This window comes from Tympanuchus pallidicinctus, unplaced genomic scaffold (genome assembly GCF_026119805.1).
Source record: "Tympanuchus pallidicinctus isolate F22 unplaced genomic scaffold, pur_lepc_1.0 scaffold1, whole genome shotgun sequence".
NCBI lineage: Eukaryota > Metazoa > Chordata > Aves > Galliformes > Phasianidae > Tympanuchus > Tympanuchus pallidicinctus.
The window spans coordinates 54,318,162-54,340,896 of record NW_026294618.1 but is presented as its reverse complement, the minus strand read 5'-3'; the positions used below and the strand labels follow the sequence as shown (position 1 = coordinate 54,340,896).

Genomic DNA, 22,735 nt, shown 5'->3' with positions numbered 1-22,735 from the left:
AAATGAGGTTACACTCCCTTATCAGCAGTGAGTGCTGTTTCATTTCAACATTCATGCCACAGAAAGCTGTGCAGGGATATATAGGTTGAACACCTGCAAGACAACATGAGGACTTAGGGAGCGGGCAGTGTGGCTCAGTTGTTTGATGTGGGAGTTGGGCACATCTAGCCCTGGCAGACAGAGCCTAAGCATATGCAGACTGGTAGAGCTCTGCTAAATTCAGGGGTAATATATACTGCATCAATTTCTAAAATACGAGCACAGTGACTAGCAAAATTCCTTTTCTTGAGAGGGCATTTCCTAGCCATTAGATGCCAAATTATCCAGATTAAAAAAATCTTGGTTTGCTTCCTGTGTTGCTGTGGGTAGTTAATGAGCAATGGTATGTGGCTGCACCAATCTCTGGGGTTTAATCTCTATCTCACATTAATAGTTACACCATAGAGATCCACTGGATGGAGAATATTCCCTTTCAAAAACCCTTCTTACACCTCTGTAAACAGGCTGCACCTCTGTAAACAGTTTACTAGAGGAATTGGGTGAGAAAGGAGGCATAACAGAGCAACTGGTTCAGCTCTTTGAAATTTTGGGAGGGCTGTGACAGTCTGCTTTGCTGAAGAGACAAAGGTACAGGACTTGTGTCCTGCAGGCTGCCAGTAATGTGGCCTCACTGTGGACTGTTTCAGTCTCCCATTAGGGAGTCTTGTGCACAGGGACTGTGCTGCTGCAGGGGCTGACAGCTGGGGCATGGGCCTGGCCAAGCTCTGCTCCCTGTGCTGGTTAAAGCCAGTCTGGAGATGCTCACTGCTGGGCAGTGTTCTGAAGTCTGAATGAGTTAAATATAGGAATAACAGATGGAAGAATAGAGGCAGAAGAGGGAACCCGAGGTGATGAGAAGACAATACTGGTGAGAAGCACTGTTTTTACCAGTTTCAGTCAGTTTTCCCCACTTCTCCACTAAAATTCTGTTTGGAAAACAACCTTTTTTTCTTCTCCTGCTGGGCTTGTGATTACAAATAAAAATGTAAGCATGTATGTGGCCCTCTTGAATCACATTTTCTGCATAGCTTTATTGAATTGGTATCTTCCATACAAGGCAAGGTCTTTTCAGAAATCTCTTTTGTCACTAATGTTTTCCATAAGCCTGCTGCCAGCATTCAAAAAGTCGGTGTTGAAATAATGGAGAAAAATGGCAGTGCCAAGCAGCATGCTGTGTTCCTGGAAACCACGGGTTAAAAAGAGAAGTTTTTTGGCAGCTGATTGAAATCTAAGCAGGATTTTTCCGGTGTGCTATTTCCCCCATTTGTTCTCTCTTCACTAATATTTAACAGGCTTTTATTGATTACAGAGGCAGATTTGTACTGTAGGTGGAAATGTAAGGTTACTTTTTTGTCCAGTAATTGGTGGCTATATGTGTATCTGTGTATAATAAATGTTTCACAAATCAGCGCTGGAAGAAATCACATCCTGGCACAGTTAGCTGTAAAGGCAGAATAGCATTAGTCATTCTTAAAAATGTACATCTCAAAATCTAGGTAAATTCTCCATGGAGACGTGTAGAAAGTCCCCACTGCTGCTGCCTAACAATTGCATCTGAGCCTAGTCGTAAACTCAGCTTCACAAGTGTTGTCAGCTCCCTCTGGGTCTGCAGTCAGGTCAGCCATCTCTCCCCTGGTAAAGTGAGAGTGCTTCAGATCTTATCTGCAGCAAATGTCTTTCACGTTCAGCTGACAGCTGCGGATCTGCTTTGGCTTGGGTTATTTGGACTTCCATCCTTAGGGAGCACTGTAAGTTCCCACATGTCCCCCTGCTTCCCTGTTCAAGTCCCTCAGGCACCATTCCCTGTGGAGTTTTGACTGTGTGTGCAATGAAACTCTCATTTCCCAGCTGGGCACAGACCTCTAGGATTTTTTACAGATCTCTAGCTGAGATTTTTAGTGAAATGGAGAAGACTAATGAAGCTGATATAAATTTGTTAATTTATAAAATTTTCACACAGTTCACTTCTTTTTGACTGATCTATTCCTTGAAATAATTGTTAATTTGCTGTTTCAACTTATTTCACCGTTCACTCCTTTTTTCTTTTTTCATTTTCCTGCCATTGTTACAGTTGCTTCTGCTAAGCTTCTTGTGTCCTCATGAGTTTTTACAGAAAGCTCTATTTCCATACTCCATGATTCCCTTAATTCTACACCTAAGTGAAAGTGTGTAATTCTCACAACATGAAGGGTGACAGAAGTCTCATCCTCAGTTAGCCCCTGCCTGAATTTGTAACCCAGTTCTACAACACGTTTAAAAACACACGTGCTGTTCCCTGCCTGACAGGCCTGCTGTTGCCTGTGGGCTTGGCTAGCTACTGGCATGTTTTCTTCAGCAAAAGTTGCTATCACTACTTCTCTTGATATTGTCAAAATGCTGTATGCCAGTGTTGGTGATGTTATCAAAGACAAGTAAAATCTCACTGAAATGCAGTACTAGGTTTGTTTGGTAAAACTTATCTTCCTTTTGCACTCTATTTACATTGTTAATAATAAACTTCTGCTCCATTTCTGCCATAACTTTGACTGAAATGTTCCAATTGTTGTTAAGTGTGTTACCTCCTTAATTTATTTTTTTTACTACAAGTACAAAGCTAATGCATTTTCTGAAATTTTGTGAAATTAAATTCACAACTAGCATCTCATTTAGCTCTTCTTGGCCTTTTTTTTTTTTTTTTTGTGTGTGTGTGTGTGTGTGTGTGTGTGTGTGTGTGAATCACCTTAAACTACTGATGTGAGAATATTTCTCTACTTTCTTGATTTCTGGCTTTCTTGCTTTCCTACTTCTTTGTTATAAATTGATTGGAAAGATTTCATCATTACCAGTCAGCTTGCTCCTGATTTTCTTCAATTTTTGGAAGTTAGCTCTTTGGACACAAATTAGAAATGCTATTGATTGTCACTTTTTCTGAGTTCCTATAATTTGTACACAACACCTTTTTATGAAGACATCACAAGTGATAGGGAGAGGAAATGAACAATTCCCCTATATGCTGTACCTGAGCTTCTCCCTGGACACTGCTTCAGCCTCTCTTACCAACACCTCTCTTTTTTTCACTCCTTCTCCAGTCCCACTACGATGTCAATGCTGAAAAGTTCAAGGTGCACTGATGGTGTTCACCTCTGCAGACAGCTCCTGCTGCTCAGGTCTGTCACTGGCAAATGTCACACTGTGCTTCCCAGCAGTCCAGGGCCAAAGGTGGACTGCAGTAGGCAACATGAGCATTTAGGACAAGATATCAAATGCCTTCCACGAGTAGGAAATTTAAAACATGTTGGTAATCACTGGTGTTCACAGCTATAACCAATATTGAATTCCTTCAACAACCGTCTATGTCCTCTCTTTCATTGTTCTTTATTTCCGTTGCAAATAGCTTGCAACAATAAAAATGAAGAAATGCCAAATTTGTGTGGCTCTTCAAAAAAAATTCTTGCCTTGAAATTAAGTTCAGTTGAAAACTCTGATCATCCTCTCCAGATTTTGTGCAGGCCAGATGGACTAGTGCTGTCCTTTGCTGTGAAGATGTCCTTATTGTGTGTTGCTTTTCTTTCCTCATGAGAGGAAGAAATAGATCAAAATCTTCATGTCTCCCTCCTGTTTTGCAGAAACTTCCTCCACTGCCTTCTTAGTGTGGAATCCCTCAAGGCCATATGTATAATGATCTATTAACTGATGTTAGCCAATATCTTGGTCTCAAAATTCATTGCTGTCTTTCCTTACAGTTCTGTCCTCAGGTTCTTCAGGCTTTTCTTCCTTTCTCACTAGCAAGTGTTCATTATTTCTCCTTTAAACCCCAGAGCATCCCCTGGTGGATTTTTGTATCTTTTAATTTCCTGGAAGGATATGAAGGGTCTAAAACTAAAAGCTTTTCTTGCTCTTATCCAGGAGATTACAGAAGGGAATTGGATAAAAGCGAAGGTTGAATACTCAGTGCTTTGCCATCATCAGCAGCAGTGTACATTTGGTAGAAAATAGCATTCTCCTTAGGCAGTGGGTTTTCAAAATATTTCCCAGGCATTAGAAATTCAGGAATGAAATTCTTTAGACATTATTCTCTGTGGCCTGAAGTTCCTTTTTATTTTGCTGGAGATGGAAAAGGGAAATAGAGTATTTGGACTCCCCAACTGACATATAATCATTAAAGAAACAAGGACTGTCCTTATCACATGCCTTTTCCTTCATTGTTGCTCAGACATTATCTAGACATTGACTATCCTATAGCCCACCAACAGAACTTGCAATCTACTCTTGTCAACTATGTGTAACATCTAAAGGTTTCTGAATACTTTGGTATCTGAACATTTAATATGCCTGAGCTGGTTTTCCTTGCCTGCTGCCATGGGAAAAATCCTGTGTGTTGGAAGAGCAAGACGGAATTACAGGTCAGACTCTTGTTCATCCTGCAGTGAGCTGGTCAGAAGAATAGTAATGGATGGTTTTTGAGAATAAGATACTGGCCAATACCAGAGAATAAATCACAGTTTTTTTCAGGCACGCCAGGTGTTGCCTGAGACACTGTGAACCTCTTTCAGTCCTCTGGAAGACTGAAGCAAACCTCAGGGGAAGTACCTTAAGCTTTGAGAATTCACTGAGCCCTGCTTGAAAGGCGCTAAAGGAAAATCAGTGCTGGTGGCAGTGCTGTGGGAAGCTACAAGCAGGGAGCTGTATCCTGCCCAGCAACGGGGCTGGTTGTGTATGCTGCTCCTTCAGATGATGGATGGTGGGAAGCTGGGTTTAACACAGACATCTCAGTTACTCTGGCCTTTTGAAAATTCATCACTGTGAACATTGTTGATACTAATTATTCTGTAGAAATTGCAGTGAGTAACCTTGTTCTAAGAAGGACTGCCTAAAGGATAAAGATGTTTCTTTCTTTTTCCACAACACTGATTGAACTCTGATAAAACATGTTTTCACTTGTTTCTTCGATGTACTCTTACACCATGAGACGAATAAATTACACAGTAGGAAGTAAATGAGAAGATTTTATACTGATAACTGTGTGCATGCTTCAGTTTTCCCTAGTGTTTTGCTTTGCCATAATCCCTGCTTTAAAATAAATGAGCACAGTTGTACATCTCTACTCTCCCACAGTATAAAACAGATCTTTTCCAGAAGAACTTTTCTTTTTCTATTAAGTTTCATCTTCATCCTTCCTTTGGAAATGCCTTTGGAAATACAGAATTATACTAAAATTTCTCATGGTCATAGATAAAATAATGCTAAACATATGTATCCATACTTTTAGCTGTAGGTGGAAAAGTCAGTGCTCAACCACAGAATTTCACTAGCCTTTTGCTTACTTTGCTTTCTCCTATTAAATGTTATTGATTTCAGTTTGCATCTCCTAATGACTATTATGCCAGGGGCAGAACTGGGTGACAGTGAAATCCAGTTCTGTGCTCCTGCTGATAATGAAAATGTGCTAGTAGCAGACCAGATTGCTTAAATTACTGCTAGTCTGAGTATAAACTTCATGAGCTGCCTGCCGGGAAGGCAATCAGCACTAATGGACTGAATGAGCCTGTCTTGCTCCTGCTGCCATCATATTGTCATGGTGGAGCTTTGCTGTTTGCTTCCAGCTGGGATAGGAAGGAAAAGCCAGAGGACCTGGCAAGCTCCAATGAAAGGTGAGTATTGTCAGATAAAGAACCATAGGAGAAGAACTCATTTTTTGAGTTTTGAGCTCTGTACCTTACATCAGCTCCTGTCATACCTCTGTGATGGAGAGCTGGGCACAATGTAGGGTCTGTAGCTCTGACGACAGAAGGAGTATGGCAAACTTTCAATTATTTGTTTTTGCTAATGGCTTTGTTTCTCAAGGAAAATAATGTCAAAAAGCCAAATTCTTCCAGTAGTCTACACACATGTTCACCTTACAGGTCAATTAACAGACAAATATTTTAGCTACATTACTTTATGCAGCATGTTAGAGGCTTTAATGCCTTACTGATGTTTTAATCATAGTTCCCTCTGTACAACCTTCAACTTATGAGCACAGTTAACTACATAAAAATTTTAAATTTGCAAAATCAGACTTGGGGATTAAAAGGCAGAACTGTCAGCCATGTCCCTGAGGGTTGTCTTATTTTTGTAAATCTGCCTGGAGGGGTTTCAAAAGCTTCTTTTCTTTCTTATCTTCACTTGCAAACCTAGCGATCATTTTGATTTTTTTTTTTATGCTTGAGTTTATAAACTCCCAGACTTCCAGAAAAGAGAGTTTCTTTAAAACCACGTGTCCTGAGTAATAATAATTTATAGGAGGGAAATGTAGAAAGCCTGTGATCCAGAAGCAGAATTGGTTTTCTTTTCAGCGCTCTCTCACTGTCAAACATTACACATAAAAAATTAATCCCTATAATTTCAGTTGTTCCTATGGAACTAGAATTTTAACTAGCGACCAAGTATTTCTACAGTGCCTACTCATAACGCAGTTCAGTGACCCGCTTGTGATCAGGTTAACTATCCTTATGCTTCCTAATTGCATTCAAGGACAATCTGTGGTGAAAGTCAGCCCTTCACAAAAAGCTGGCAGCTTCATCTCTTCTGGGAAAAGGAGCCAGGCTCTGATGGTCACTTCCTGTCAGCCATCTGCTAGCGGCACAACATGCCATATAGCATTGCCTATGGAAATGTATATGCATGTGTGCAAGCACATGACATGCACAAACAAATAGATCTGCACATAAACTGGATAGAATTCTCCTTGTAAGGTTTATTCTCTGAGGCTATTGCCTCAGAACAACTTTATGTTTGATCACAGGCATTTGAACTGTCTGAGCAAAGCAGAGCGATGCTGGGTGGCACCACTTTGTGCACATTGCCCTACCTGCTTTCCCTACATGCCCCTCCAGCGTGCCTCCCATAGAGAAAGAGGTGGAAGGCTTGCCTGGTTGCCAAGGGCACAGTGCTCCAGAAGAGCTAGTAAAGGGTAAGTCTGGCTTGGTTGGAGATTTCTTTTTCACCACTTTCTGATGTTTAATGAATGAGACAGTGTGTGAATGTGAAAAAGTTTACCTTTTTTTTTAAAGAGAGATCATCCTTGTTGCTATACTAAAACATACTTTTATTCTTGAAAGTGACAAGAAGTTTTATTTATTTTCTCATTACAAGATAAATTTATTTCAAATAATGTTCTTTTTACTGACCCAATATGAAAAGACAGATGTGCACAAAGTAGTGGATATTGAATATCATTGACTGATAGCAGTTTCCTGGTGTAAATGTGCAGTAGCTTTGAAAAAGCATCTATTGTGAGATTAAATGTGGTCAGAATCAAACAGCTTTATCTGTGTCTATTAAAAAAGATGAATGGACAGTGCCTCCCTCTCTATGAATCAAACACAGAGGAGCTGAACATCATAAATCTCAGCCACCATGAAGAGCCAGGGAGGGGAGAAAACGTTTCTTTCACCCTACGGTTCAGTTTTGCTAATTTTATTTAAAACCTCGGTCATAAAATAACAATAAAGAAAAAATACGCTGTAGTGTGTTTAGGGAAATTAATTCTGCCAGGAACCAACATTAGAATTTCAATTGTAATTTGAGGAGCTGTTTCAGACCTTTTCAAAAGGATTAGCAGTTGTAGCATTCAGAAAGTGAGATGACTTCAGAATTCAATACTGACTGACATCCAGCCAATAACAGACCAGAAGCCATTTTCAGCAGTGTCTGTGCAGGCTTACAGCAGTCCTTTCCCTCCTCCACTGAGAAAACTGCTGGGCTCCCAGCAGCTATGTCAGTAAAACCAATTTAAATGTACCTGTGACCACTTTCTGGCATCAAGATCAGTTTGACATTGCTTGTATCTAAATTATACCCTCTTGTACCTCTAAGGTAGAGTGGCTGCAAAACTTCCTGGTAGTGGCCCCTGGCCTGTAGCAATTCTTAGACCATGCCTATGACTTGCTCCCAGGGAGTGCAACTGTGGAGAGTGGCTGTTATCCCAAATCAAGCTGCGGATGGCATTAATAATTACACTGACGCAGTCCAGTTCCAGTGGCTGAGAATTCCTCTGATTAACTTGATAGCATAGGCTTAAAAATATATTTTAAAAAATTCGATCACACTGGGATGTGCTGGACCACAGCCCAGTCCTGTGGTAATAGTTCATCCAGCAGAGATACCTGTAAAATGCCAGAGCTTTAAGGGCAGTGTTGTAGTTACACTAAACATATGGTAATACATTTGTACTGGTATAACTGGGAGAAGAGGAGGGACTGAGGAAATGTGGGATCTTTGAGTCTCGTTTGAGATGTTTCCTATTTTTTTCTCATGAATTTGAACAGTACCATAAAGTGCTTAATGTTAAAACAAAATGTTTAACAGCAATAGCTTAATGAATATTCTATATACAGAAGTTTTGTGAGTTGTATCTTGCAAGAGAGGAAAGTGCATAAAAGAATCTCATTTCTGCATCTTCAGTTTTGTATTGAGACTTCAACACTGAAGTCTTTATAGATTTTTGTACTTTCTGAATGATCATCTTGACTTAAAGCTCAGTTTGCCTCCTTTTTTAATGGCAGAATGATGGAAAGTAGTTGAAGAGGAGCAACATAAAGAATTAAAAGCCTTTCTCCTCGTGGAGGCTGAATCATGGGGATTTTTTTCTTCTTTTAAATAAGGACCAGGGTCATTTAGCACTTGGATACAAAAACAACAGCTCCCAATATTTCCAAATAATTACTAGTCAGCCTTCCTACAGAGAAACAACAATATCTCTGTTATCTCATTTCTGAGGATTGCACTTGGAATAATAACCTCAAAATGAGAACCAGAAGCAGCCCAGAATGTGTATTTTTCCTCACAGATTGTGCTCAGGAACTGACTCTTTAATGCATGAATAGAGAAAAGCAACAGCATTCTATTTTACTGCACACCTTTGTTTTACAAGGACATCAAAAGAGCATAATATGACACAACAGTAAAGTTTTTCTGTGATCTTCATTATCATAAATTTGCTGCTTACATCAATATTATGGTATAAAAAAAAAAGAAAATACATGAGCCACATACCCATATGGAGATTTGACAGCTTGGTAGGAACTGATTCTAGCAGCGCAATGCCCATCCTTAGAGCTGATGGCAGAAATACTTGGGAGTATCATGCATCAACCCTTCTTCAACAAATAACCAGAGATCTGACCATCAGAAAACTACTGTGTCATCATCCTATGCTCAGACAATCATATTCTTTCTCTTGCCTGATTAAGTGTGAAAAAAAAGAAGAAAAAAAAGAAAAAAAGAAGAAAAACCTGATATTTGTCATAGCTGATATTTTCCATGAAATGTTTTAGTATATTCAGAAGAAAATCAACATGTATATTCAAATCTCTACTCTTCTGATAAGACATGAGCTTGTGTTGAAGGTACTCTGCTACAGCACTGACAGGTAGTGCCTTCCCCAGAGATTGTAGATCCACCATTCCTAATGCAGAGTCTGAACTTCGAGTGATGCAGAGTTGTTCTGACTGTGGATGACTTCAGTAGAATTTGAGAAGTGTGCCATCTTCTAGGAAAAGATTCAGACATTTTATCTGCAATACCAGCTCACTTTACCTACTGAAGAAGCTTGTTGGAGTCTGTGCTGGCTCCCTCCCGCTCAGCGGAGGGACTCTTAGATGTGAAGGAGAGGGGTTACAAACGTGTCTCGTTTGGTGCAGATATTGGATGTAGCTGGGAAAGTTTTTAACTGAAGTTCTGACCCTGAAGACTGGAGAGCTCTTGAGGTACTCGGCATCAGATCCATACTTTGATAAAGTAGCTGTTTCTGGATCCATTCTCCTCACTTGAAAATACGTGAACCAAGCCCTTTTCTCTCATTACTGGGAGAACTCTCTCCTTACTCCAACAGCTATTTCATGACTTTCTGCTGGCTCTGGGGTCTGATGGTGTGGTGGGAAAGGTGATTTTCAATATGGTTATGCTGTTGGTAGAATATGCCCTCCCTAGCATGGAGTGCTGCATGGGTGGTAAGACACTTTCTTCTCTTCCACTCAAGGGGTCTGTGTGACTTGCATGAGCAGATAAGGAAGATCCTTGGTGGACAGATGCTGTAGAAAGTACTCACGTGAGAAAACTGGGCTTTGAATCCTGCCTAATATTGCCCTATGCCTAACAGATTGTCTAAGTACATAAATGGCTTTTTGTCCATGCAATAATCATAGCCATTAGCAAGGGATGGGCAATTATGGTAAGTAACATAATTATCTCAAATTCAGAGGTGAATGCATGTGACAGTAGAGAAGCAGTAGGATATTTAGTATTTGTCTAGAAGAAAACAGACAACTGAGAAATAAATTAGCAGTGAAATGCAAAGAGAAACTTTAATGCAAAAATATCTGTAATGTTTCACAAAAGCCCAGTGGCTCTCCAACCCATGTTTATCATGGGTATAATGGTTTCATACATAAGTAAGGCTGGCTGCACACAGTGGAATTGATTTTACTTTGTAAAATGTAAATGTATCTGCTCACTTTCCTTCAGTAAAAAACTCTCCCTTCTGAACAAAAGAGAAAAGGGAGAGCATGAGCTGTTGCAGTTTTTCCTCACAATTTGCACTCTCTTATGAAATCTGCATTATAGTAGCCCAGATAGCAAGCAAGAAATGGGTGCTTATACCAGTGTACTGTTCCTTGTTAAAAAGACAGAATCTCTAGGACGGTCGTAATACAGGAAGTTCAGAGCAAAGAATAGTAAATAAAATGTTTCCTGTTTGGATGTCTTTGGTTGCTATAACATGTTACTGGTTTGTTTTTTTCTCAAAGGTAGAAATTCATTTCCACAGTTTTTGCAAAGATATTTGGCCAATCTTTCTCCTTGTATTAGGAATTTTTTCTATGCATCTCTCTTCTTTATGATGGGATGACATCTGCTCCATACTCATCCAAACCCACTAAGTCCCCTCTGTACTGGTATCAGGGAATGACATTACTAGCAGTGGATGCTGAGCATTAGGGTAGGAAATGAAGCTGGCTCGGGATGAAGAGGTTGTGATATATGAATGGATGTTACAGGACTCAAGTGAGGCAACATCTGGACCTGGATTAAAAGAGCAGTTTAATTACTCAGCACAATTCAAATGAACCATTAAAAGACAGACAGTACTGAAATAAAAGGAAAAATCGCTGTGCAGAAAAATTAAGCTTTTATACCACTAGTCTGTTTTGCCATCGACAGAGCTGCTTCATTCATCAGAGGATTTTGTCAGCCAGTGCCATACGACTTGTCATCACTTGTCAGCCTTCTTAGGCTGAGGTATGGGCAGACATGGCAGCATGGAGCTCTCTAATTGGCTTGTGAGAAGCTTAGTTAATGGCTGCAGTGTAGGCATACCTTCATTTTGATTCCCAGAGGCATGTAAAATGCTCTGCAAAACATGCAATTGACTTTTGCATAGAAAATGATTTCCTTTCTTGATATACTTCAATGAAAACCTTGTTTCAGTTTAGACTTTCCCACAACAAACTGCAAGCTAACTATACAACTTGTGGGCCAGAATGGATATTTTCAACCTACAACAATTCAGCAGACAAATTTTAAGGCCCATAAATGTTTTGTTAGCTGAAGTCATGTTGCTTTTTTTAGAAAACTTCAACTTAACTGGATGAATGATAGAATGAGTCTCTTGACTTGTGAACAATCAGTAAGATTCCATAATCTTTATGTGCTTCTGGGAGCTGAATGAAAGCACCAGGTGTACAACATCAGTGAGTTAGTACTAGTAGAAAGTAATTAATAATGGTAAGTGAACAATTTAAAACCTACTGTTAAGAGATGCTCAAAAGACAATTGTACAGTTCTTCACTATAGAGGCTCAAAGAACTGCAGTTGCTACTGACAGATGAGCTTTGCTCCAGGATCCTCTTGAACATCCGTGTAAAAAATGGTGGACCCAGTTGCAATGTTTTCAGGAATTAAAAGACTGAATTAGACAGATACCATTGTCCAATGGTATCATAAGTACAGAAGCATTGCATAAACAGCCAGGGGTCAGCTTCATTCCTTCTTTTTATTTGAATTGCATCAGGTAACTCATTGCTCAGGAAACTCAGCTTCATTCCTTCTTTTTATTTGAATTGCATCAGGTAACTCATTGCTCAGGAAACTCAGCAATGTGGAATTCATCCCTTCTATTGATAGACTTGACTGAATAAAACTTATGGTATGTATGAACTTGCTTCTTCTTACATGTGACAAAACACAGGTTAGAAATCAATTAATACTGCGATATATTTACACATTACATTTGCCCTTCAGCTGTTTCCCTAAAATATAATGTGTATATCAACTTTGTACTGTCAGAAGAGAATTGCTGGGCTATAGATTCAGACTTGAAGAAAGCAAATATCCTGGAAATGTTGTGTTTGTAGAGGAGCGCCCCACCATTCTCCCTGAATAGGATCAACAGCAGGAAAAGATGGGGTCCAGCTTGAGATGTCTATAAGCCCCTGTGTCTGCTGAGAGCTGAGTCTTCAAAGTCATCAGCATTGATCAACAAGGCTAGAGGATACACATATTTGGAGCTGAGGCAGGTAATGCTGTTAACTTCAAGATGTTGGTAAAACTTATGTTAGAAACCTTCCCATTACAACACCTGAATTCAGATTCTACTGAAGTGTAGGGAAGTTCAAATTTCTGGTAGCTTCTCAACTTTTCATCTTTAGAAAATAGATAAGCCAACACCAATATCCAGAATCAGTTATTTTAAAGGACTGTTAATTGAATGAAATCTTTATGGACTAGGCTAGTCTTTAAACCCAGGAGCAAAGCTGTATCATTAGGTTATCACGAACAGGACTGAGCCTGAGCACAGATAAAGGACTGACGTAAACCCTCAGATGAATGAAAGCATGTAGAGCTTTCTGAATTAAAAACAGAAATAAAAATGGGTCAATGAAAATAGTTATCCAAGCTAGAAGAAGGGCTAAACACAGGGGATTAAGCAGGCTGGAGAGGCTACGGATGTGTGACCTAGTCAAGTGTGACAGACCCTGCAGCTGCTATTACTGGAAATGAGCTACAGCTGTGCCAAACTCCATGGGCAAAGCAAGGAAGGGAGGTTCCTGAAAAAGTTACTCGGTGCAAACTCACACAGCTTTTTTGCTGTCCATGTTTTCTGGTTTGCCTGTTTGCTGTTTTTCGATTAACCTCTCCCTTGCATATAAGAGTTCAGCAATTGTCTGAAGACTGAAGCCATGGTACCTGTAGCCTGTCACCATGCAGTTAAGTAGGTGTTGAGAGATGGTGGCATGTGAAGTATGCAACACAGAGGTGAACAGAGATAAAACATTGGTAAATTGCCATAAGATGCACTGACATGAAGAACCGTGAAGAGCAGCATAGGGTTAAGAGTATACAGATTCTTCTGATATCCTCACAGTATCATTTGACTTTGCTTCTGTGCTGCCTATCTATTAGGTGTTCTCTTCCTTGAAATATAGTCATTTCTGGAATCAGATTCCATATGGTTTCTTCTCCGTCAACTTTGGCTGGCCTTCTTACCTGCTCATCTTTTTGTTCCTGGCTGCAGAGTGGCTCAGACTGTAGGCCATGTGAAATTAATTCTATTTTAATTTGTATTGCTTGCAGCCCAAGTTGTGAATTGGAGTCTCCTGGGTGAACATAGCAGCAGGCATGGGGATGCCTTACTTGGGAAAGGAAGTCCCAGGTGGGAGTGAGAGCTAGCCCTGTGCAAGCAGGGTTGTTGGTCTTGCTGGTTTGCTCAAGGCCAGAATGAGGACCACACGTGCTGAGTTATTCTGCAAAAGTTAGTGTGCCGTGCTTAACACCCTCCTCTCTTTGTGGACTCATTTTTAAGTTTAGTATATGGGGGTCTTAGACCATTGGATTTTCCTTGCTTTGAGTGTAAGTCATGACAAAAATGAAGTGAGTGCAGAATGCATGGCTTCTCATGTCAGAGAGGGATATTTGCTCTTCTATAGACTGCTGTCTATTGAATGAAAGGTTGAAATGGAGGGCAGGTTTGTTCAATGCAACTTTTCAGCTAACTTCTGATTAATTCCCACCTTGAGTGCCTAAGGCCACAGTCCATATTACTCTGTGTTTATTTGTGGCTTATGTGTACAGCTTAAGTGACGAAGTTTGATTCATCTGTTTGGTTGGCAGAAAATATCTTGCAAATATAAGGTTGAAGTACAGGCATGCCTTTGCTCTCTGCCCAGAAGTGGTTAATTTCCACAGTTCTTTTCAGAGATGCTACATTATGCCTGTTCAGTGGAACAGGTGTAATCAGGAAGACATTTTAATATGCAATAACTGCTGCTGAGGAAAGTAATATTTGCTCTTATATTAAACCAGGTAGGTATGTTCTGAGCCATAGCAACAAGCCCTTTTAAGCATGTCTAATGACAGTCAGTGGCATGATGTCCAGGAAATGGTAATGTTTGCTCAAAGGCAGTCACATTCCTTCATCTCTCTGATTTTGCCATAGTTCTTCTAATGCACACATAATTACACTGTACTTACTGATAAAAACTTTTTGCAGACAGAACAACCTGTAATCATAGCAATTGCTGGTCATCGTGACTTAAAACTTTTAGAAACTTTGAGGCAGTACAGTAGAGAGGAACAACTTGAATAAATTGAGTACAGGCTAAATTTGATTTTGTATTGGCCGTGGAGAAAGAAAGAAACTGTGTGAATATTTCACAGCAAATATCTCAGGCTGCTGCAGCTTGCTGACAGGCACTTCCCTTCCACCACCTGCACTTTTCCATTCCAATTTCAGAGCTTGAGCTGTGCTTTTGCCTCTGTGCTGGTCTCCCTATAGAGGGCATATTGGCAGTTGCCAGGACTTTAGATAGCTTGGTAGCCCTCTGCAAGGATTATGAAAAAATGAACATTTTAATACATGTACCCAAAGATACCAGTTTACTTAAAGGCTTTCCCGACCAGCTCATGTCAGCCCTGATTTGTGCTAAGAACTTCTTTATTTTAGGTATGAAGGTACATGTCTCCTTTTAGATCGTGCACATTTTTAGTGAGAAGGAAAGGTGTGAATGGATGTCCTTGTGTTCAGTGGGACTCTCCCGTCACCGCTGATGCACTGGAAACAGTCCTTGGCAAGACAAATTTTTACCCCCAGGTAATAAAAAGTCACATTGAGAGCACTGTCACAGCTTTTAGTTAGTACAATTCCTGATACAGCCAAAACCTTTCTCTGGAGCAGATCCTCTGGTCCCTCCTCATGATGAGGGTGTAGCCTTATGCAGGATTGCATCCAAATTCAGTGGGAGATTTTCCATTGCCTGCAGTGGCCTCTGAAAGGGGCCCAAGGGTGAAATCAATCGTGTTCCTTGCTCCACAGTCCCAAGAGCACAAAAAAATTCTACTGAAGTGTGTATGAGACATCTGCATCCTGTGGGAGCACACTCGATGTTGCACTGACAAAAGAGCTCAGCTAATAAAGTGGCAGGCTCCTTGCTGTATGAGTGATAATAGCAAAAACATTTCTGAAGTAGATCTTACCCTTCTTCAAATGAAATTTTTGTGTACTGAATATCCGGAGGTACGAATTAAATGCTAACAGATTATTAATTTATGAAGCAGCCTTGGAGGATTTATACTGCAAGGCTCTCTGGGTTCTAAACTGGTTACTCTTGGCACCCTGGCTTGTCTGAGCCATTTCTGTCAAAAAATGCCTTCATATGGCTGCTGAGATTGCTTTAGAATTGATTATGTAGTTCAATATAGCCAAAATAAATAAAATATTTTAAAATTTCAATAACAGTAGGATTGACATTTGCAAGAGCAATGAAAAGCCAAGGGAAAATCTGATATTGGGCAAAACAGCTCTCATGTCCAACCTGGGAGCTCTCCCCAGGCTGCAGATAAGTGCTGGTGCCTCACGTGTTCATGCTGCAGAAGCAGGCAGCTTCAATGTGAGTAAGAGGAGCAGCAAGCACAGCTTTCTGCCTTGCTGTGTGCCTGCAAAGAAAATTTCTACAGCAGTTATGTAGTTGAGTAAATTTATTTTATGAAATACTTATGAGATGTGATTTAACAGCACTGACATTGAAAAATAACTCCTGTACTTTCCCTTGTTTTATGTAAGAGGGAGTTTTGAGGCAGATATATTTTTGCATGGTGCAGCTTTTTTTTTCTTAATGGTCATTTCCTAATCAGGACTCATGTGCCCCTATCTCTTAAGAGTTCCAGAATCTTGGAAAGTCCACAGTACTTCAAAAGCTTGATTTTTCCTTAGTGACACCAAGGGAATGTAGGAAAAATCTAAAATCCCCCACATTAGAAAGTATCCTAGGAATACACATTTTTCTGACTGGTCCTTGTCATCAGATGTCTTTATCTTCAGCTGCAGTTCTCTGAGAGATACTGGGGTTTGCAGGTTGCAGAGAAATGTCTTAGTTCAATTGCACAGTCTTGACAGTTAGGGATTTGGAATTTGCTTCAAGTCTTCATGAAAAATCTTTCTAGCAATTTAACCTTTATTTAAAAACATTTCCTCAGAAGGAATTACAAAGGGATTTAGGACTGAATTCATAAATAAATTTGCAGTCGTGATCAGAAGTCTCCTTCACAGTTGCTCATAGACATGGGATTTAATTTTACATTTTGTACCAAAAGGCTGTCTAAGCTGACTAAGAAAGGTGCTTCCCAGCTGCTGGGAGGACTTGGTCTTGCTTGTGTGGTGTGACAGATTCACAGCTCAGGGTGAGAGACTTCTGCACTTAACTGTGGCAGGACAAGTCGGAGCTCCTGCAGCCATCTCAAAGCTTCTCCAAATGGAGGCAAATCTCTTTGTTTCCCCAAAGATGGATGTATGGGGCTGAGCTGAAGGTACAAGACAAGGGATTTTAGAAGAAAGATGTGGGAACATCTCTGAAAAATTGATCTTAGCATGAATTCTTTTTAGGCAGTGGGATGGGAGAGAGCTTAGATCACTATTCTGTTACATGGCTTAGTAGATGTGTTTTGGTATCTCATCTTGACAGTTGGGCTTGACAACCTAGGAGGTCTTTTCCAGCCAAAATAATTCTGTGATTCTATAATTTCCAAGGCAATAACAGAAAAACCTGTTTTTTCTGGGCCCTGGAAAAAGTGAACTAGAATACAGCCAGTTACTTATCCTGTCATTATGGTTACTGGTACAACCACCTGGACCTATGAATAGTCCTAGAGCTCACCTATGCTACTCTGCTAGCATCTAGCAGTCACAATTAGCAAATGCCACACTTCTGCTTGACAGGCTAGTTTCTTTCTCAAGTCCTTTTCATTCTTCTTGGTTTGGACACCCTCAGTACAACAAATAAACAAAATACCTAATCACAATGGTGCTGGTATGTTCTGTATTGTGCCTGCTGACAGCTGGAAATGGAACTGAAACCACTCTCCCATTCTGCACAGTGGATTAAAACAGCAGGCAATAAAATTAGTCATGCTCATCATGAGGCTGGTGTTTAATTAATGACCTAGCAGCAAAAGGCTCCCAGCTGATCATTACAACAGCTTCTAGAGATTCCTTCAGCACAGTTTGCTGTGTAAGACTATTGACATGCAGACAGTGTGCAAACTGACTGGGAAAAATGAAGTGGCGTCAAGAATGTTTTGGCTGTATTAACTCTGAATATGTCCTTGCTGCCCTGGGATTTTGGTCTAAAACACAATATTGCTTGAAGGTAGTCTGTAGCTTTCAATAACAAATTCCAATAAAAGGAAAGGAATAGAATACTAGCAGCCAATAGTTGTAATTTGAAAGAAGACTGCAAAAAATATATTTTGCTTGCTTATATTAAAGGTAGAATTTAAGGAATTTAAATTTTGTTCTTAAATCCTAAAGATAATCAGAAAAAGCCATGTATATCCAGTGGCTGATTTATTAGAAAATTAGATCAGCATGCTGCCAAATATTCAGATTTTGGACATGTTTTCATATTGATTCTTGTGATGAAGATCACAGATGTATCAAGGGCACATCCCACAGTATTTATCTGCACCTGATAAGTAATGAGTTCCTTACCTCTGCGTCTTAAAGGAATGCTATTTTTCTCTAGTAAAAATTAAAAATCTCCTTCCCATTACAGAGATACAGAGGTAGAGGATTTGGGAAACTAAACTTATGGGATTCTGACCTTCTTAGTCTTATACTCTTTGTTGGAGGACTGACTCACTAGCACTAGCACTCATAGCAATAAATTTAGCATTATTTTATTTGATTTAGAGCCCTTACTTCAGAAACAGAGATGATGTCTCAGTATTATTGTCTAAAGAGAAACCAGCCTTATGCTGAAAGTATGACATTTTTTCTTTTATTTATTTTTTTGAATTGACAATGTGAAACATTTGTACAATAAGGAGAAATATTTCATTGAAAGGCCTTTTCATTACATGCTGCTCAGCAGTTTGCATTTATGCACATTCATTTTTAACACCTCCATTTTCAAGTTAGAATAGAGTTGTTGGATTGTGAGTTATTCTGCTTCAGGAGGACTCATACCCTTCTGAATAGCAACAGAAGTAAAGCACAGAGAAACCCAGGTGCCAACCTAAGCTTTGTTCAATAAATACAGCTCACAGTCAGCACTACATACCCTGTTTCTGAAAACCAGGCCGTGGATTATCCAATTAAATGCTCACCTTTGAAAGTTAAGATGATTATTCCATCTTCTAGTTCTTAAAAAAACTCGAGGGAACTGCTTTTCTTGGTATCTCAGTCGTGCCTTCATTTCTCCTGAGTCAGGAGTTGTGTGAAGCTGACTTAAACAGACATTTTCCACTTGTCTTGTCAATTCCATTAGGAGCTTTAGCCCCCTAGAGGGAATCAATGCACGAATTAACCAAAGATTTATGAATCCCCAAAGGGATAATTTAAGGCTGTATTATGGTACAGTGGATTTTAATTCTAGCTGAGAAAATTTGCTCCTCTAACTTTCATATTTGATTTTCTTCTTGTCAGAATATACAAGAATTAGATGATTTTTCACCTCTCCCTCCCCCCCCACTCCATAAAAGGCCTCCCAGAAAACTTCCTTCAGGGATTATAAAGAAAATTACAAATGGATTTGGATGATTTTATTTCAAAATCTATATTGAAAGAACAAGTGATATTCTTTAATGTCAAATTTTAAAGATAGGAAAACTACCTGCTAGCATCAAGCATGAGGGTTCAGTGAGTAGAGCAGCTTGTCATCTGGTGTAAATCAGCACTACTGTATTGAAGGAGACAAGCTCAGTTGAGCCATATTGTTTACAGTAAATGAAAACCTATCCTACTATTTCTCAGTGCCATTAGGCAGGCTGAGAAATGATCAGATGGCATTCAGGCACAGAATGAATCTAACTCTTCCTCCAATCCCATGCTCTGGTTTGCTACCTTGTTGTCTCTTAATTTCTGTTTCCTTTTAGGAGCTGCTAACTTTGCTGTTATTGCTTCCTTTCTGCCTTCGCTGCTTTTACATTCTTTGGATGAGCCCTTGGGGACACAGTATTTTTGTTAAGTTTTCTGATCTTATAGTAAACCCCCATCTTAGCCTTTGTTTATCAATTATTTGATATTCATTTACATAATGTGATTTTGATCACATGGAATTTGTTTAGCATTTGGTGAGTGTTCCACATCTAATTACTAACACATGTTATAATTCACTGTCAAGTGAATGAGCCTTTCAAATATAACAATGCAGAAATAACTAATGGGACCCTGCTGAGCCTACTTTGTTTGGAAAAAACTGGAATTGAAAGACTTGAGAAAGGGAACTGGCTTTCTAGCCAATTAAATGGCACATACAGCGTTGGCTCTCCTTACATCAGGCTGTTAGGATGAGATGCTTAGGATGACAGTTCCAAGAACAGCAGAGAAGGAATGGCAAAGCATTGGATTTTTGCTGCTTTGTACACTGTCACCCATTTTCAGTCTGGCAAATACTTCATGAAACTTTATTCAAGTGAAAATTGGAAGACTGGTATTTGTGATTAACTGGACAGGGATGATGACTAGGATTATTATTACTATTGTTCACAGAGCATTTTATAGACAGTAATGAAATTATTGCCTCAGAAACCTGATTGCACACACTCAGTATTCAAATAAAGGGGAGAACTGAACGGTGGCTTCTTCCACTCATGTGTTCTCTTGTGACCCACAAGAAAATCTCTTCTCTCTGACTTTAACTTGTTCAGTCAGTCCGCATTTTTACAGTGGAAGAGCTATCCTTCATAGACCTTTAAATAGAAATGTAAGAAGTTCAAGAGAAAATAGGATTATGTCAATCAGGAGGGAATGTTAGAGGAAATTATTGACTGAGAAGGAAAACATGGAACAAAAGTTTTGGAAAACATGGCAAAGCAGTTTGGAGGCATATATGACTGGAAAGAAGGAGCTATTGCAAAAGAGATGGAAAGCAGGAAACATGAGAAAGACTGTGAAGATAATCAGAAAGAAAAACATAGTCTGGTGAAAGACTTTTCTAGTGAAATTATGGAAGATTGTTAAGGACTCCTATACACATAGGATTTTAGTATCTATATGAGAAACACAATTTGAATGTGGAGATGCCAGACGAAGAGGAATTGGCAGCAGATTACAGGAGAAATAATCAGAATTTGAATATGCTGCTCTTTATTGTGGAAACACTGTGAAATACCAGTACGACACAGGCTTTATTTCAAGAATTTTGAAGCGTAGAATCAAATCTGGTGTCTGCCAACCTTGGATGTACCTTGATTTTTGAACCATTATGGCAGTGCTCTTTGAATCTTTGAACAACTTCCAGTAGTAATGCGGAAGCAAACATACCAAAACCATACAGGAAATGCATAACAAGAGAAAAGATTTAAATATTCTTGTGTTTTCCTTTTAAGATGTCGTAATTAAAGCTGCTCCTTTGACTGAAAAGAAAAAAAAAGGGCAAGCTGACAATTTCTTTTTAAGATTTGGGTGCAAATACCTAAAAGGCATACACATTGACTTTGATTCATCCTACCAGTGTTTGGACAAATAATCAAGACTGCTCCCTCACAAGGAGCTCTCTCCACAGCTACAGGAGACTGATAAATACTTCCAGAGTCTGATTCAAATCCTCAGTTCGGCGGTGAGCTGAAGAAAAGCTATAAGGATTCACTGTTTTCATGGAAACCTCAAGGTGAATGCAAAGCTGTCTCTTTTGCAGCACCATCTCTATGCAACTGTTGAGCACAGCAGTCCATGATATGTTGAACTTTATTCTTCTTGGAGCTATTATATTTTTATGTAAGTTTGCTGTGCAATTCAAATCTCAAATGGTGAGAGAGCCAGCCTCAAACTACTTCATGGAACAAACATAGCTGACAGATACAACTTAATGCCAGAGAGGCTGGAAACTCTTCATCCTTACAGTTTGAAAGCATTGCTTGACAAGACCTTTACTTTAAGAGAGTGGACTAGATGACTTCCAGAGGTTCTCTCCAGTCCAAATTTTTCAGTGATTTTATGATTCCAGTAAAGATGTATTTGCTGAACAGTGCCAGTAATTTCCACATCTATTTCTGATTTTGGAACATACTTGAATGGAAATAAAAATAGCTTTTAAGTTAGCTGTTTTTTGAGTTGCTTAGTCTAAGTCTTTGGGATAAAAAAATCCAGATTTTTTTCTTTTTTGTTTGTTTTTAAAGAAAATCATAAAATTATAGAGTTGTAGAATGTCTTGGGTTGAAACGAACCATAATGATCATGTAATTTCAACCCCCCTGCTATGTGCAGGGTCACCAACCACCAAACCAGGCTGCCCAGAGCCACATCCAGCTTGGCCTTGAATGCCTCCAGGGATGGAGCATCCTCAACCTCCTTGGGCAACCTGCTCCAATTTCACCACCCTCTCTGTGAAGAACTTCCTCCTATTATTTAACCTAAACCTCCCTGTCTCAGTTTAAAACCATTCCCCCTTGTCCTAACACTATCCACCCTTAAACCATTGTACTCTCTTCTGTTTATGCACTCCCTTCTAATACTGGAAGGCCAAAAGTCTTTCCCTGCAGGACTGCTCTCAGTTTGTATAAATACCTGTGATTGACCTCGCTGAAGTGCCAATCATTAAGTTTCAGTTAATTTTTTTGAGCATGTAATTTCCTGTAAAAGACTCCCTAGTGATAAGATTTCATGAATTGTTCTCATTCCCCGAATCAGAAACACTATGTGGGCTTTGAATAGGACAACAAAGTGCTGTTAATGATTAAAGCCTGTCCCAACAAGTTTCTGAGCTTCTCTGACAACAGAAACAAGCAAATGATTTTTCACAGAAAGAAAAATTAGGGAATGCAGTGTATTTTGGCAGCAAGAGTCAAAGACTCCTTACTTCACCATACCTACTAATACCCAAGGCAATGTGGTTGATTTTATATAAACACAGGTTCTGTCCCAAGCAGACTGATGATAGCAGGTTTCTGCTTACCACCTTCATGACTTCAAAACTTCATGGGAACCCTCAGTGTTTGAGCATGATTCTTTTGGTGCTGCCTTTGTTATGTGCTTCCCACACACTGCAGCCAGCAGCCCTTAAATTTATATTTTTTTGTGCAAAACCCACACACTCTTATTGTCATCAAGAAAAATGCACACATCAGGCACTTACATGTTCTGGTTCATGCAACTAGGAAATGACCAGAATCAGACGGTATTATGGCTATTAGCAGCAGCAGCAGTAATGCTTCTCGTTGCATCAGATTCTTTTTTTTTTTTCCTTTC

The 22,735-nt window shown here is 39.6% G+C and overlaps 1 long non-coding RNA gene across 1 annotated transcript in view; it reads left to right on the top strand.

Annotated features, from left to right (window-relative positions):
* The window catches only part of LOC128079537 (uncharacterized), a 57,723-nt gene that overhangs the window by 21,177 nt on the left and 13,811 nt on the right, over positions 1-22,735 (top strand). The window contains exon 4 of the long non-coding RNA XR_008206204.1: positions 6,803-6,970. This is a non-coding gene — a long non-coding RNA (uncharacterized LOC128079537). The remainder of the gene's footprint in view (positions 1-6,802; positions 6,971-22,735) is intronic.